This window comes from Leptonotus elevatus, chromosome 19 (assembly GCF_054856555.1).
Source record: "Leptonotus elevatus isolate MCC_2025b chromosome 19, RoL_Lele_1.0, whole genome shotgun sequence".
NCBI lineage: Eukaryota > Metazoa > Chordata > Actinopteri > Syngnathiformes > Syngnathidae > Leptonotus > Leptonotus elevatus.
Genome location: NC_141257.1, coordinates 9697009 through 9711235, shown reverse-complemented (window position 1 = coordinate 9711235; position 14227 = coordinate 9697009). Strand labels below are relative to the sequence as shown.

Sequence of the window (14227 nt, the reverse complement as noted above, 5' to 3'; positions counted from 1 at the left end):
ATGCGTGGAAACGTTATAAACATACTGGTCACTTCATTAAATATAATAGAACAATCTAATGAGATTCTATATAAAAAAGTTATTTTAACAGGAGGTGGCAACTGGTAAAAGTAGAACAACTGTTGAGACTCCTTTACTAAAGTAAAAACAAAACAAAAACACAGACACGCAAATGTCCACACTTAAAACATTACAAAGTAGGAGCTACACCTGTGTCACATACTATTTGAACACAAACGCTTCCACTATAGAGGTTGCCCAAAAAAAGGCCCAAGAGTCAATTAGAGCTGCACCATAACAGAAAATATGCAGCAACCAATACTTTGAGAATCATTTTCTTCTACCTTTTGTCTTCCATTTTTTAGTTTATTTTTTTGGGTGGTAATTTTTCAGACATCTGTACACTTTTCTGCCTTTCTGTAACATTTCTGACATTTTTCACAATTTTTATGGATATATTATGGTAATGTTCTGCCTCTTCTTCCTTTTTTGGACATGTTATTTTTTTAAACTTTTTTTTCTGCCTTTTTTGCTATAAATTTTCTGAAATTTTTGGCAAATTTATGGCTTTTCTGTCTTTTAAAAAATACATTTTCTGACTTTTTTGGGGGGCAATTTTGTGTTTATTTTATGGTTATGTTCTGCTTTTCCTCTTCCTTTTTATGGTCACTTTTTGGACATTTTGTTTTTTTAATTATTTTTCATCTACTTTTTGTCTCTATTTTTCTGGCTACTTACATATTTGGACTCTGACATTTTTTCTAAATATTTAATTCATTATTTATTTATTGATTGATTATCTAAATCATTAATTTTAAGGTCACTTTTTGGACATTTTTTGTTTTTTTTTCATCTACTTTTAATGTTTTTGTCACCTTTTTCTGGCAACTTACATATACTCTGACATTTTTTTATATTAAATTATTTATTTATCTAAATCATTAATTAATTTAAAGAACGTTTCATCTAAAAAAAAAAGTAAATATAGATAAAAAATATTAATTTATACTTTTTTAGCAGCCACAGGAGAGGGACTAAAGAACCACATGTGGCCCCAGAGCCGCAGGTTGCAGCCCCCTGTACTAGAGTAACAGAATTATACACATCTCTTATTGACAGAACTGATTACAAACATAAGGGTGACCACTTTTTTTTTGCCCTAATGCAATAATAATAATTACATTTAGATGCCTACCTTATGGCATGCACGCTCATACATCCACAGTGCAGTGCAGCAAGCTGACAGTCGTCTCTCTCCTGCCTGACTGCAGTGAGCGCACCTTCAGCCATTCATCAGTGTCACCCCGTCGCCGCCGGGTACAGCCCCGAGCCCATCGCGTCTTCATTACAGTCCAAATAAATCTGCAAAAAAAAGCCCACAGATGATTTATTAGCTTCTGATAGCGTCACGCTGGTTAGCATGGTCCGACGCCACTCAGGCCCGACGAGACGCTTCTCAGACATGAGCAGCGGAAATGTGAGGCGACAGAGGGACGTTAGTGAGATGATACCAGTCGGTGATGCCTCATAAGATCCGATAAAGTGTCTTTTGAGTGCTAGGGACCAATTTGTGGAGGATAGGTTTTACTTTGTGCAACCAGGTGTGACTCACCAGCCACATGTATATTGTAGTAAGGTATAGTAACAACCTTTTTTTTTTTACTAGGTTAAATCTATAACGGAAAATAAACTAAAAGCTTGACAGATTTTCCTTTGTCATTTACGGCTAAGGCATAAGGACAAACTTGACGTGCATAAGTAAGATAAGAAGACTACTGTAGTGTGATAAAGACACGTGGGGGATGAGAGTCAGTCAGAAACGGAAGGCAGCGAATCAGTGAGAAAGCCAGCATAGAGCTTGGACGCTCCCCTGGCTCTCGGCTCCATGTGGTATCAGGATGAGGGATTGCCTGCCAGCACTCAGCCCAAGCTTCTACTCAGACTCCACACAAGGATTCCCTACTGAAACCATTAGTCTGGGCATTAAACGCTATTAGAACACACACGCACACACACTGAGTGCTGAGAAGCTATCTGTGTTTGTCCTCTTTTTTTTTTTTTGTTGCTGCCCTTTAATGCTCTTTCACTCAAATCTTGTGTGTGTTTGTAGTCATGTTGTTTACGCAGTTGAGGGTGTGTCCCCCGTGTTCCAGGTGTAATTGAGTTAGTGACTACCATGACAATGTGACACCTGCGCTTCTCAGTTTGCTCGGCTAAGCTGGCCTGGAGTCAGCTGGAGCTCATCTACTATCTGGACCGACCAATTTGGGGTTCTCTCAGGACTGAGAACACTGCGAGGTACACCTGGATATTGGAAGGAGATCCAATAAAAAATGTTTTAAACAAGAACTGCATAGAAATATTTACCAACAACATGAAAATATGTTTGTGGTGATCTTTTTGTATATGTTAATAAAGAACGGTAAACTGAAGAGGAAAGCCTAAATTTAAAGTTGCCTTCCTGTCACATCATGCCAGGAAGCACTGATTGTATGTAGATGAAGTGTAAGAGCAAGAAAAGGCTTGCTCTTTTTGATGATTTAATGTTAATGGTTGAACAAAAATGCTATTTTGGGGGTCTTCTGAAAAGTGACAATTTTGAAAGTACAAGGCCAGCGATAGGTTTGTGAGTATTGCTATATTGCATGTTCTGGTTGTATGTTAAAGTAACTGTTGCTTCAATTTTCATAATTACTGTATTATTTATGCTAATTTTGCATTACATGTTAGTATTAAGCTAGTGGACTTTCATTAGTTTATATTACATGGCTTGGTTGAACATTTTGGCGTTCTAATAGACTACTTTAAATTATCTTTTGTTTTATGCTAATCTTCAACTGGGAGTGACAGTTAAACAGTTTGAGGCAAGCACACTTTGCCTCTTATTTGGAGAACTGTGCGAGCAAGAGTGTGAGAACATGCGCCAACTAAGCCGTACTTTTAAAAGCGTGTTTTAATGAGTTTAAACTAAGGGTGTCAGACGATTAAAATTTCTAATCGGAATTAATCGAATGATTTCAATAGTTGACTCACGATTAAGTGAAAATTCTAAATGTACAATGATTATTTTTTTCTTTAAATTTTTATATGCTTGTTAACATGATAGTGGGAAAAATGTTAAACTAATATAAACGTGGATGCATCTTTTAGTCATTGATACAGTCATTTCATAATAATTCATACAATTAAGTTCTACTGAAAAAGATGTCCTGATAATTGATTTGTGTTGATGTCTTTTTTCTGCCACTAGATGGTATAATTGCATTTGTAAGACGCTGGTGACAGCTCAGTGCATTTTTCTTTTCATATTAAGAGCTATTTCATCTTTAATGAAGTAACTTGTGAAATTCTGCACATTTTCCAAATAGTAAAATACAACTTGATGCATTATTATTATTAAATTTATTACTGCTAAATTTGGACGTGGACATGCCTGCTGCGTTGCGATTGGAATTCCCCCAATACAGGCTTTCCAAGTAAGGGGCGGTCATTAATCGTGCGTTAAAAAAAAAATTGTGGCATTAAAGGAACTTTAAATTAACTAAAAATTAACGCACCAATTTTGACACCGCTAGTTAAAGCTCTTTTAAAATGTATGTGAGGGGTACAAAGATGCAAAATGGGTTTTAACATTCTCAATCCTTCCTTACTAGGGTTCATAAAGATGATTTATTTTGTAGGGTGCAATTATTTATGGCTGTATTGATCGCTAATATATTGCATTTAAAATATTGTTTTTGTTTGGAGTCACTCATTGCCCTCTTCACAATTGCCCTGCAATTTGCTGGTGACCAGTCCCGGGTGTAGTGAGCAGTGATTGGCTTTCTACTGTGTAGAAAATGGATGGAAGAGCTGCGCAATTAGGCATAGAGCTGTACAATGTAACGGAAGGGCTTGTTTTAGCTTGCTGGGGAGTAAAGCTAAAGGTGAGAAGGTCAAAAGTGCGAGGATAGATTTAATAAGAAGCTGAGGGTTGCCCAGACGGCTTGAAAGGGAAAGGTTAGGAGGGGATGAGGGATGGGGGCTGCAAAGGTGAAGGTAACTTTTACCATTTTTGCGATGGATGCTTGGGGTAAGGCAAGGGTGAGGAAACAAAGGGAAAGCTAGAGTGAGTGTTAGACAGAAGAAGAGGAGAGAAGGTGTTGGGGTGGTTTTGAGGGGGAAGGCAGGGGGTATACAAGGTGTGTGTGTGTGTGTGTAGGGTTGAGCAGGGGGTGTCAGTACAGATGCTCTGTGACCGAGTGTCACAACTCGGGCGAGGAAGCTGAATCCAACAATTAATCACCGGGCCCCTGTGCTTGTAATCAAACTGGCTCGAGCTATGATGTATGAGGCATGTCACAATTACCGAATCACACACACAAAACACACACACACGGGGGCTCTCAGAGTTGATCATGTGCACGCATGCATACGCATAAGGATGAATGGACACACTCTCAACCTCTGGGAGATCACTATGGCGGTCTTCCAAGGTCTCAAAGCCACAAACAAACATCGTACAAAGCCAATGCATTATAATCTTAGTCAGCAGCATCATGGCCTTACCTAGGAGGGGTGGAGGGGGGGGTGTCAAGAGTGGGCAGTGATTGGGCAATTTTGAATACAAGGGAAGAATTAGAAAGTGAATCCGCGGGAGTGGAGTTCTAATGAGAAGACAGTGAAGAATGCGAGCGGAAGACGGATGAAAAGCCGGGACAAGTACGGGAGGCACGCGAGGAGTGAGGTCGTAAATGAGCGAATGACAGTGGAGATAACGAGGGGGAGAGAGAGCAGGAAGTGATGGCTGAGGGGGAGGAGGAGGAGGAGGGATGAAGAGGGGGTATCCGTGGGGATGGTTGGGATTGTGAGGATGAAGCTCTCAGTCAGCGCTTTACGGGGAAGATGGCGGGCAGGCCAGCTGACAGGATGAATAATTTAGGATGAGGTGTGGACATTGATCCCACAATGCACTTGTGCCTGACCACAATGTGCCAAACACATTTCCTCACATGCGCAATCATCTTCTGCAGCCCTTACTCGACAAATCTTATTTTTGTAGTTTATTTTTCTTATTTGAATGCATTTGCAATAAATATTTATGCATATAGGCCCTAAAGAGTCACATCCTCGAATTTTGTTGTATTGTATAATACAATTGAAAAAACATTTTCATTAACAAAATAAAAAATTTAAAAAAGAGTGCATAAACAACAAAAATCAACTGAAACACATTAGCTTTCTGTGTTTACTTTAAATATTTCATTATTACTTAAAAAAAAGTCATACAGTAATTTGGGAATTGTAGTTTAATTTATTACACAATACTTATTGTGACTTTTTTCATCTTTCACTCAACAAAAAAACTAAAACTAAAACTAATACAAAAGCTAATAAAAACTAAAAACGTAAAAAACACAACTAACTAAACCCACTCCAAGAGCTAATTAAAACTAATTGAATTTAAAAAACAAAATAAAAACCAACTTCAATTACATAATCTAAAACAATTATAACTCTCCAATAATGGCAATCTGATTTTGATTCTGATACAGAAGAATCACGGACGGACGTACTGTTATATTTAAAATATATATAGTTTATAAAATAAGAAAAGCACCACATTGTCCTCCACTGGGCATCCTGCATTCTTGTGTGTGTATTTATTTTTATCTGTATGAAATATTTAATAAATAATATTAATTACATAATAATTAAATAATTAAATAATAAATAATGAGTCTATGAGAAAAAGAAATGTTGAGCTTGAATGAAATACTGATACAAATACACAGACAAATTAGACGGCTGTGTACAAACCTAGACAGATGATTATGAATCTAAACAAACTAATTTGAATAATTTTATTTATGTAAAGAAAAATTGTATTGTACTTAAAACATACAGCATTATTTATGTATTGGTTGAATGCCTTTAAGAGGCGAGGCCTAGTAAATGACATCAGAATCTGGAGTCCTATTGGCTGGGTTAATTTAATGTGAGCATCTGGATGTGAGCTGTGGTCAACGGCAGCTCCTTGCAAGTGTTCTGATTTTGCACTTTGATTGCTTGTCCTATTCAATTACCAGCATCGGCGATAGTGGCTTGCCTTGCCCACACATAAGGGCATCACCTAGCTTAGTTCCAATTTTTCAGTGATGCCTGTGAATATAGCCGCCTCTCAGTAGCCTGCTCCTTCCTGTTTGGTCCACTCACTTCCTGTCTACGCTGCCTGATATTTCCTGGTTGAGACATGTCTTTGACCCCTGCCATTTTTGGCCGCCAAGCTAAACACAACGGCTTCCACTCCATTTCTGTAAGCAAAGAAATACATTTTGGGATCTTTGACAAAAAGAAAAAGAAAAAAAGGGGGTCAAAACAAACTAGACTGCTAATTTTAATATTTTGTTTGTTTATAACTTGGCAAGTCTTGACATTGATTTTTTTTTTTTTTTTTGTTCCCTCAGGCTGTGGCACAACACAAGATCATTTTTTAACCGCGTTGGAACAATGTTCCTCCCGAATCTCTCTGGCTTTCCCGACACCTCTCCTCTTCATTCATCACGCAGCCTGAACGAGTGACCGAAGAATGACCTCGCTCGCACGCACCCACACATGCACGTACACACACCCGGAAAATGCACAAAAGCGCGATTAATTCATCACAAACGACGGATACCTTGGAACACATGCTCAAACACGCATGTGGGGGTACACACGCAAACACACAAACACACACATATTCCCATCACATCCGTTACAGATGGCTTGGCCTCCTCCTCCGTCCTAAATGAATATAAATATGTCTGCTTGACATCATTCATCTGCCAGGGAGCGTTATGCACTTACTCTTTCAGCCAGTGGAGGCAGTGTTGTCCCTTCTGTGCCAGAAGAGGAGGAAAGGAGAATTACAGCACCACCAATAAAGATCAGGCTCCAAGATGATCCTAAATAGTCAGCTGTGCTCTTTTCTGCCGTCCTCATCATATAATCTACACTCTTTCCTTTCCTTCAGAATACATTTTATTCAGTAACCATCTCGCATAATCAACAGTGATCCTATCTCCACTCTTGACAGGAAGTGTTCGCAATAAAGTATTTGAAAGCCCATTAGCGGCACTTTCCAGCCAGCAGCAACCCGATATCATCGGCGAGAGTCCCGATGAAGATGACGGCCACATGACAGGAGAGTGAAGGAGGTGAAAAAGGCAACAGATAACATTGATGAGAACAAAATGAAACTAAGGGAAGTAATAGAAATCAAAATAAATAGTTATAATAACCGTACATATAATATAAACAGTAGCCTACCCTGTAGATATACAGTATAATCCACATGGCACTTGCACCTGTTTCGAGCCATGTCCAGTCTGCTATGACACCCACAATGAGTGCTCCTCGTAACAGAGAGTCCATGTGTAGTGCTTGCTGAGTCCTTTGGGAGGCAACAGCGGTTTCGCATTCAACTGGCTGCTTGCAATGTGTGCTCCATATGTCATTAAAGCTATTAAGGAAACACTAGATTAACATTACGGCTAGACTAGTGTAGTAAATTTTTATCTCTTTGACATCCATTCTGAATGTCCACTCTTACTACTGAGGACCTTAAGCTTGATATCAAGGGAATCAAAGAAATGCTTGCCATGCTATAGTATAAATATTAGGTTGCACTAGTAGATCAATTTACTGGTGACGCTAGTTACACTACTGTCTTCCACTATTAGGTGACATTACTGATCACTAATAGATAAAAAAAATATTTTTTTACATTTTTTTAACATTAAACATTACTTAATGTAATTAATGATTTAGATCAAAATTTAATTATTATTCAAAAAAATGTCAGCATTCAAATGTTTAAGTTCACAGAAAAAGAGAGAAGAAACGTAGATGGAAAAACCTCAAAAATTTACCAAAATAAGTAAAAAATGTCCAAAAAGTGACAATGAAATGTTCAAAACGGCAAAGGAAAAGCAGAAAATCACCATAAAATGTCCATGAAATTGCCAAAAATGTCAGACAATAAAAAAGGCCAGAAAAGGAAGCGTTTAAAAAGTATCCATTAGAAATCCCAGAAATGACCATAAAATGTCTTTGGAATTTCCAATCAGAAAATTTGCTTTTAAAAAAAGGCAGAAAATATAACGTTTCAAATAAAAACTATAAAATGTACAAAAATAAAAGATTTCCCAAACATTACCATTAAATGTCCACAAAGTTTCCCAAAAATACAAATGTAATAAAAATTGATTTAAGAAAAGGCGGGAAAGTCTGTTCAAAAAGTAACCAAAAACAAAACAAGAAATCCCCGAAATTATCATAAAATGTCCCAAAAATTGCCCAAAATGTCAGACTATTGTTAGTAAAACAAAAACAAAGGCACAATAGAATGCCAAAAAGTAGCCATAAATTTAAAAAGTGAAGAAGAGAGGCAGAAAATGTTCATAATAGGTCCATAAAATTGTCAAAAATTTGACAGAAACGTCTTAAAATGTAAGAAAAACTAACTTTGGAAAAGTACTACAAAAAAACAATAAATTAGAAAATAATCAAAAAACGGAAGAAGAAAGGTAGAAGAAAATAAATCTCTACACGTATTGGATGCTGCATATTATTCTGCTATGATGCAACTCTAATTAGCTCTTACGCCCTCAGTAGATTAGACCAACCCTAATACACTGTTTCTTTCTTCACAATGTTCAAATGTTTTGCGGTTCCAGACAGATTTTTGGGGGATTTATTTGGCCCCAAATGGCTCTTTTGACAGGAAAGGTTCCTGACGCCTGTACTAGTGGAAGGCAGAGTAGTAGAAAAAAGCACAAGTCATTCTACTAGAGTGTTGAATTGTCTTACTAGTGAGGACAAAGAGCGTACTTGTCATATAAATGCTTATACAGGTCACCGTACCTGTCTTGTTTCACTTTCACTGTCTGCACAAATCACCACTTGGGGCAGTAGAGGGACATAATGGATGTCCATCTATTGGACCCGCTCTGTCGTGTCTGTATGTTTTGCGACGAAAACATTGTTCGCGTCCATTACGGCTTGTCCACATCAAATCAAAATCTAATAGTTGGGAAGGGAATTTTTCAGCTCAGGTAGAGAAACAAGCCATCATAATGCACCCTCCAGTAAAGCAGAAAGCAATATGTCTGCATAGAGGTCAGGTGGAGGTCAGCGTGGAGTGTCTGTCCTCCGCCTCCTCCTCCCCTCATTCCTGTGACAAAAGAGAGCCAGTTTGGTTGCCAGGGAAACAGGCTTTTTCCATGGCGATGCATGAACACGTGGGACGGGCAGGGCGGCTTTGTTTCGCCGGTGATGAAGCGCCCGCCGCGTGCATTTTTAATCGGACGACTAGTGGTCCCGAATCCGAGGGCTCATCTAGCACGGGCTGATTATGTTCAGTGGAGCTTGTGACACTGATCATTTTGCCTGTTTTATCATGCTGGGCAGCGCCTCATTGTTACGTTGCCTGACGCATGCATGCAAGCTGAGAGCACAGATAGTCACTGCAAACACCTTCGGCGACTCATCTGCGAGTCGAGCAGATGCACCTGGCCAAACAAACATGTTCAACGCACGATGCGCGCATTAGGCCAGAGCACACAATTTGGTTTTGTCTTTTGTCGTATCTGAGCGAACACTACTGTTTGGCTTAGCACAACGGGGGGGAGTGAAAAAATGGCTGATCGCTATGGCAACGCTGTGTGCCGTTCTGCTACAGCTGTGATGTATATGGTGACACTTTTGACCCTCTGGTGAACTCTATAACGCAAGCTAACGCAGCTAGCGTGGGTCTATGTCTATAAGCATAAAATATTTAGTTTTTTTACCATATTGGAGTTATAAAGTGTCATCATGCATCACAATTGGCTACAAAAAAAATTCATTAATTTACATCTTAGGAATGCTAGTGCCTTGTGATTGGCTAAATAGCACTTGAGAGCTGGCGAATGCAATTACTGATTATTTTATCAAAAAATGTGTTTGTTTGTTTTACTGAAAAAATGTCACTCATTCAGCTGCAGCAAATTTCACCTTTCACTTGGGTTTATTTAGCCCTCATTTGTTTCCAGCCATTTGTTCTCCGCTATTGTCACACAACACTTCCTCCAAACCTCTGCTGGCACGCCATTTTCGCTGGCATTTAAAGTCAAGCACAACGTCTCACATGTAAGAAGGGACAAATCCAAAACACATGTAAACACGGCGCAAGAGATCACTCCCTCCAGTGGCGTTCTTCCACACATGGCGTGACAGAAAGGACGTGGAAAGGTCACGGAACTTTAGCGGGCCCTCCCTCGCACACAAACACTTGCGTCACGGGCCACACAAAGCAACACAAAGCAACGCAACACTCGCATATGAGCTCCCTCAATCAGCACTTGTCTCCTCATGTCTGGTTTATTTTTGCAGACGTGAAGGGTGCCTTCTGCATGTCTGCCACTAGGAGTGCTGCAGCTTAGCAGTTGGAGAGCGCCGTATGCTCGGCTACTGCCTCCGCCTCACTCTGATCCTGTGCAGAGGAGCTGACACTCCATAAATGCACGCACACAGACACCTTCTTCATCATCCACATTGTTGTTTTTTTATTGGGAAACAATTGGTTCCACATGGTGTGAACATATATTATGTGGGACGTAGCGATAGCTACGCTAACGCAGAATATGTTCAAAAATGGCGAAAGTAAATCACAGCATCAGCAGCATATGATGCAAAAACGTCAATAAACAAAAAGCGAAGTTGCTAACCTTGGTAAGCTAACATAAATTAGCATCCATGTTATGGTAATTATGAACCTTTTAACACATGGAGCATGAAAACTCATTTCAAAATATTGTCATAAAGTTCACTGTTTTCCTCAAAAATTCCTCCTGCCTTGTTTCTTTGTCTCTGTGCAGGGAATTCTGTCTTGTTTTTGACAAAGCCGTGCAAGACAAAAAAAAAGTGTCCTGCAGCAGCTCCTCTGTCCTGTTTGTCCAGATCACAGCTCGAGAGGGTCGCAACCTCCCAAAATACACTCAGACCTGCATGCTGTAAAAGTGCTAGCCCAGTGAGAGGAAAGTTGTAGCACTAGTATAAGTGTCACCGCAGCAACACAAGGTTAAGCTGGCATTAAAAAAAAAAAAAAAAACAGGCCACACACATTTAGGATCATTTGATAAAAACGTTCTTGTACTGGAGCAGTGCAGCTAAAGAAATGCTACAAAATGGAAAAAAAAGAATTTTGGCAATAAATCAATACAATTTCATGGAGCCAATATTAAAGGGATACTTGACTCATTGAGCCATTTTCAGCAGTAAAAAGTTATTATTTTGTCCTGAATGAATTTGATAACTTTTTTATTTTTCTTGTACAATTAATTCCTTTAAAAAAATAATAAAATTGCACTTGCTGTCAACCAAAGATGACATCACCTGTGCTAAGGAAGTGGGTAACGACCAATCATGGCTGTTTTCTGGGTTTGGTAAGCAAACTGAGCCATGATTGGTCGTTACCCACTACCTCAGCACAGGTGATATCATTTTCAGTCAACAGGAAGGGGGAAAATTTGTATTTTAAGGTATTAATGGTACATGAAACATAATAAAGTTACCAAACAAATTCTGGACAAAATATTAACTTTTTGCTGCTGAAATTGTCTCAATAAGTCAAGTATCCCTTTAAGTATTATATCACATGTTAGTGTTTTTTTAAAGTGTTTCAGCCAGTATGAAGTTGAATATTTCCTCTTATATTTGACTGTGTCAATTGTGGCCATAACACAACAGGGTTACCCTGTCACTGCCAGTGGTCCTGCCACCAATGTTGAGCAGGTGACCTTTTCTTTCGGCTAATCCACACCAAAAAGCCCTAATTACTGCTGCCGCTCCACCAACCTCTGCTGTCCCAATAATCAATACAGCCGATTGACCGGCAGATCACCCCGTCAAGACGCCGACGCCCTACATGTGGCTCAACGTGTGTGTGTGTGTGTGTGTGTGTGTGTGTGTGTGTGTGTGTGTGTGTGTGTGTGTGTGTGTGTGTGTGTGTGTGTGTGTGTGTGTGTGTGTGTGTGTGTGTGTGTGTGTGTGTTAGACAGTGATGGCATTTCCACAGTAAGCACACATGAAGCAAAACAAGCATTCTTAAGATGGAAAAAAGATGAGAAAGTTAAAGAGAAGCTACTATGTAAAGAGCGCCTGGTTCGAATATCCTACCTTTAACCTTTAGCAGAGTCACTCACCTCGCCCAAAGAAAATACGGCATCAGGTATGTATTGTATATAATAAGTACTGTCATTATTCCAACATACAGTGGCAACTGAATTAATAAATATGGTGCTGTTTGTGGGTTTCTCAAAAGTCACGATGCAACAAACCCCATCAAGTCATGTACTGCATTAAAGCCCTTGATGAGGTGTAAGGACCTAAAAATAGACCACAAAAATCCTGTGGCAGTTTTAATTAATTAGCTGATTCATTTTTGACCTTGACAATACAAAGGAGCGCTTCACTTCAATGTTAACTAGTAGCAAGGTAAAAAAATTCAGTTTGCAACAAAACATATAAATTAATTCATCATAGAAGGGTTTTGCTAAATAATGATGATTATAAAAATGATAAATAAATAAAGCTCCAAAGAAATCTCTACCTTGTATCCTCACTTCCACATGCATCTTTGGAACATTTTCCTCATGTTTGACTTGAGTTGACTCAAATCATAGTGGTAAATACCAAGACTGGTGGAATCTCGGTAGATAAATTAGTTTTTGGTAATAATAACATTGACCTTTAGATGAAAAGCTTACAGCAAAGTTGATGCCAAACGAACACAGCATTAAGAACTTCTTTTAGTGCTTTCCAGGTTTGTAATTGTTAATGTGTCATATGACAACACAAGTGATGGGAACAACCAAAGTAAAAATACTTTTACAGTTCCACTGGACTTATGTTCATTTTTTTAGTTATTAGTACTTTGCTTGAGCATTTATATTTTTCCGAATACTTTTAATCGCTACATTTGAAAGCAGATATCGCTTCTTTCTACCGGTTATTTTGTCAACAAAAGGATTGCTACTTTGACACGAACATTCATTACCTTTTTTTTTTTATCATGATTGATTGTACCTTCCAAAAAATAAAACTTATACACCAATAAATTTGTGTAAATGTGATAAAACCACATACTACAAATAAGTCATGTTATCAATGTAGCAACTGTAGCTAACATCGGTTTGTTTACAGTGCTAATGCTAGCTTAGTATTGCTAGCACTGATATTTAGACTATGCACTTTCACAATCATCTGAGAATTTTGCAAACAGTTTTTATGCTACAAACTGCCACTTTAAGTACATTTCAGAGTCTGTATTTGTTACTTATACTAGGAGATAAATCTGTTTCTCTGGTTGTTTTGTGTGTGTGTGTTTTTACACAGGTAGCTGCACTGCTTAAACATATGCAGGTGTGCGGACAGTAACTATAAGATGAGTTGACAGCATAGTATGCACATCACCGAACGCACTGTAACATTTCCTCACCTGTATTTGCGTGTTGTTGACGTACCGGCCGCGAAAGGCCCGAAGACACTGCAGGAGGAACAACAACAAAAAGTCAGAAACAATGTTATCAGACAGGAGAAGGAAGTTCCATTTTCGATGGGGCTACAACAACACAGCCATATCTGTGAAAACTCCATTTCCTCCCGTGTTCTTTCTCTCCCTGTCACTCTCGCTGACAAACTTTGATTGTACGAGACAAGTTAATGAAAAGCTACAGCGCACAAAGAAGGCTGCACCTGCCAGCGTGCATACCTGCAGGCGCGTTTGTGTGCTTGTCTTCAGGTCCTCCAGCACACCTGCAGCCATGACGAGGCGGTTTGAGAGTGATGAGATGTACAGGAGACGGTTGCTTAATGTGACAAAAAGCTGAGGTAAAAAAAGAAAAGTCGATTTTAGGAACAAATGTGAGAACTAATTAGCCCTAATCACGAGCATAATTCAGTGTCATATTTAAACATATTAAGTATCAGAGCTATGGGTGTAAATAAAATAATCTTTTTGAAACAAGCAATGTACTACACTACTTTATAGCTGCATTTTGGCTAATGTGGCTAATCTATGAGCTGTGGTTGCATAGTAGGTCAAAAGCAATCAATAACTTGCAAACTGTCCATAGTTATGATGTAAGGATTTTAACCTTACAGGGCTCACGTGTTTGAATTCTTGGGATTCGTAATTAGAAAACAGTCGTGGATGATGAAGTGG

The 14227-nt window shown here is 38.8% G+C and overlaps 1 long non-coding RNA gene across 9 annotated transcripts in view; it reads right to left on the bottom strand.

Annotated features, from left to right (window-relative positions):
* The window catches only part of LOC147157838 (uncharacterized), a 72088-nt gene that overhangs the window by 39649 nt on the left and 18212 nt on the right, over positions 1 to 14227 (bottom strand). For all 9 annotated transcript variants that reach the window (XR_015091291.1, XR_015091293.1, XR_015091292.1 and 6 more), the window contains 3 exons: positions 13775 to 13888; positions 13502 to 13549; positions 1196 to 1362 (listed from right to left, as the gene is read on the bottom strand). This is a non-coding gene — a long non-coding RNA (uncharacterized LOC147157838). The remainder of the gene's footprint in view (positions 1 to 1195; positions 1363 to 13501; positions 13550 to 13774; positions 13889 to 14227) is intronic.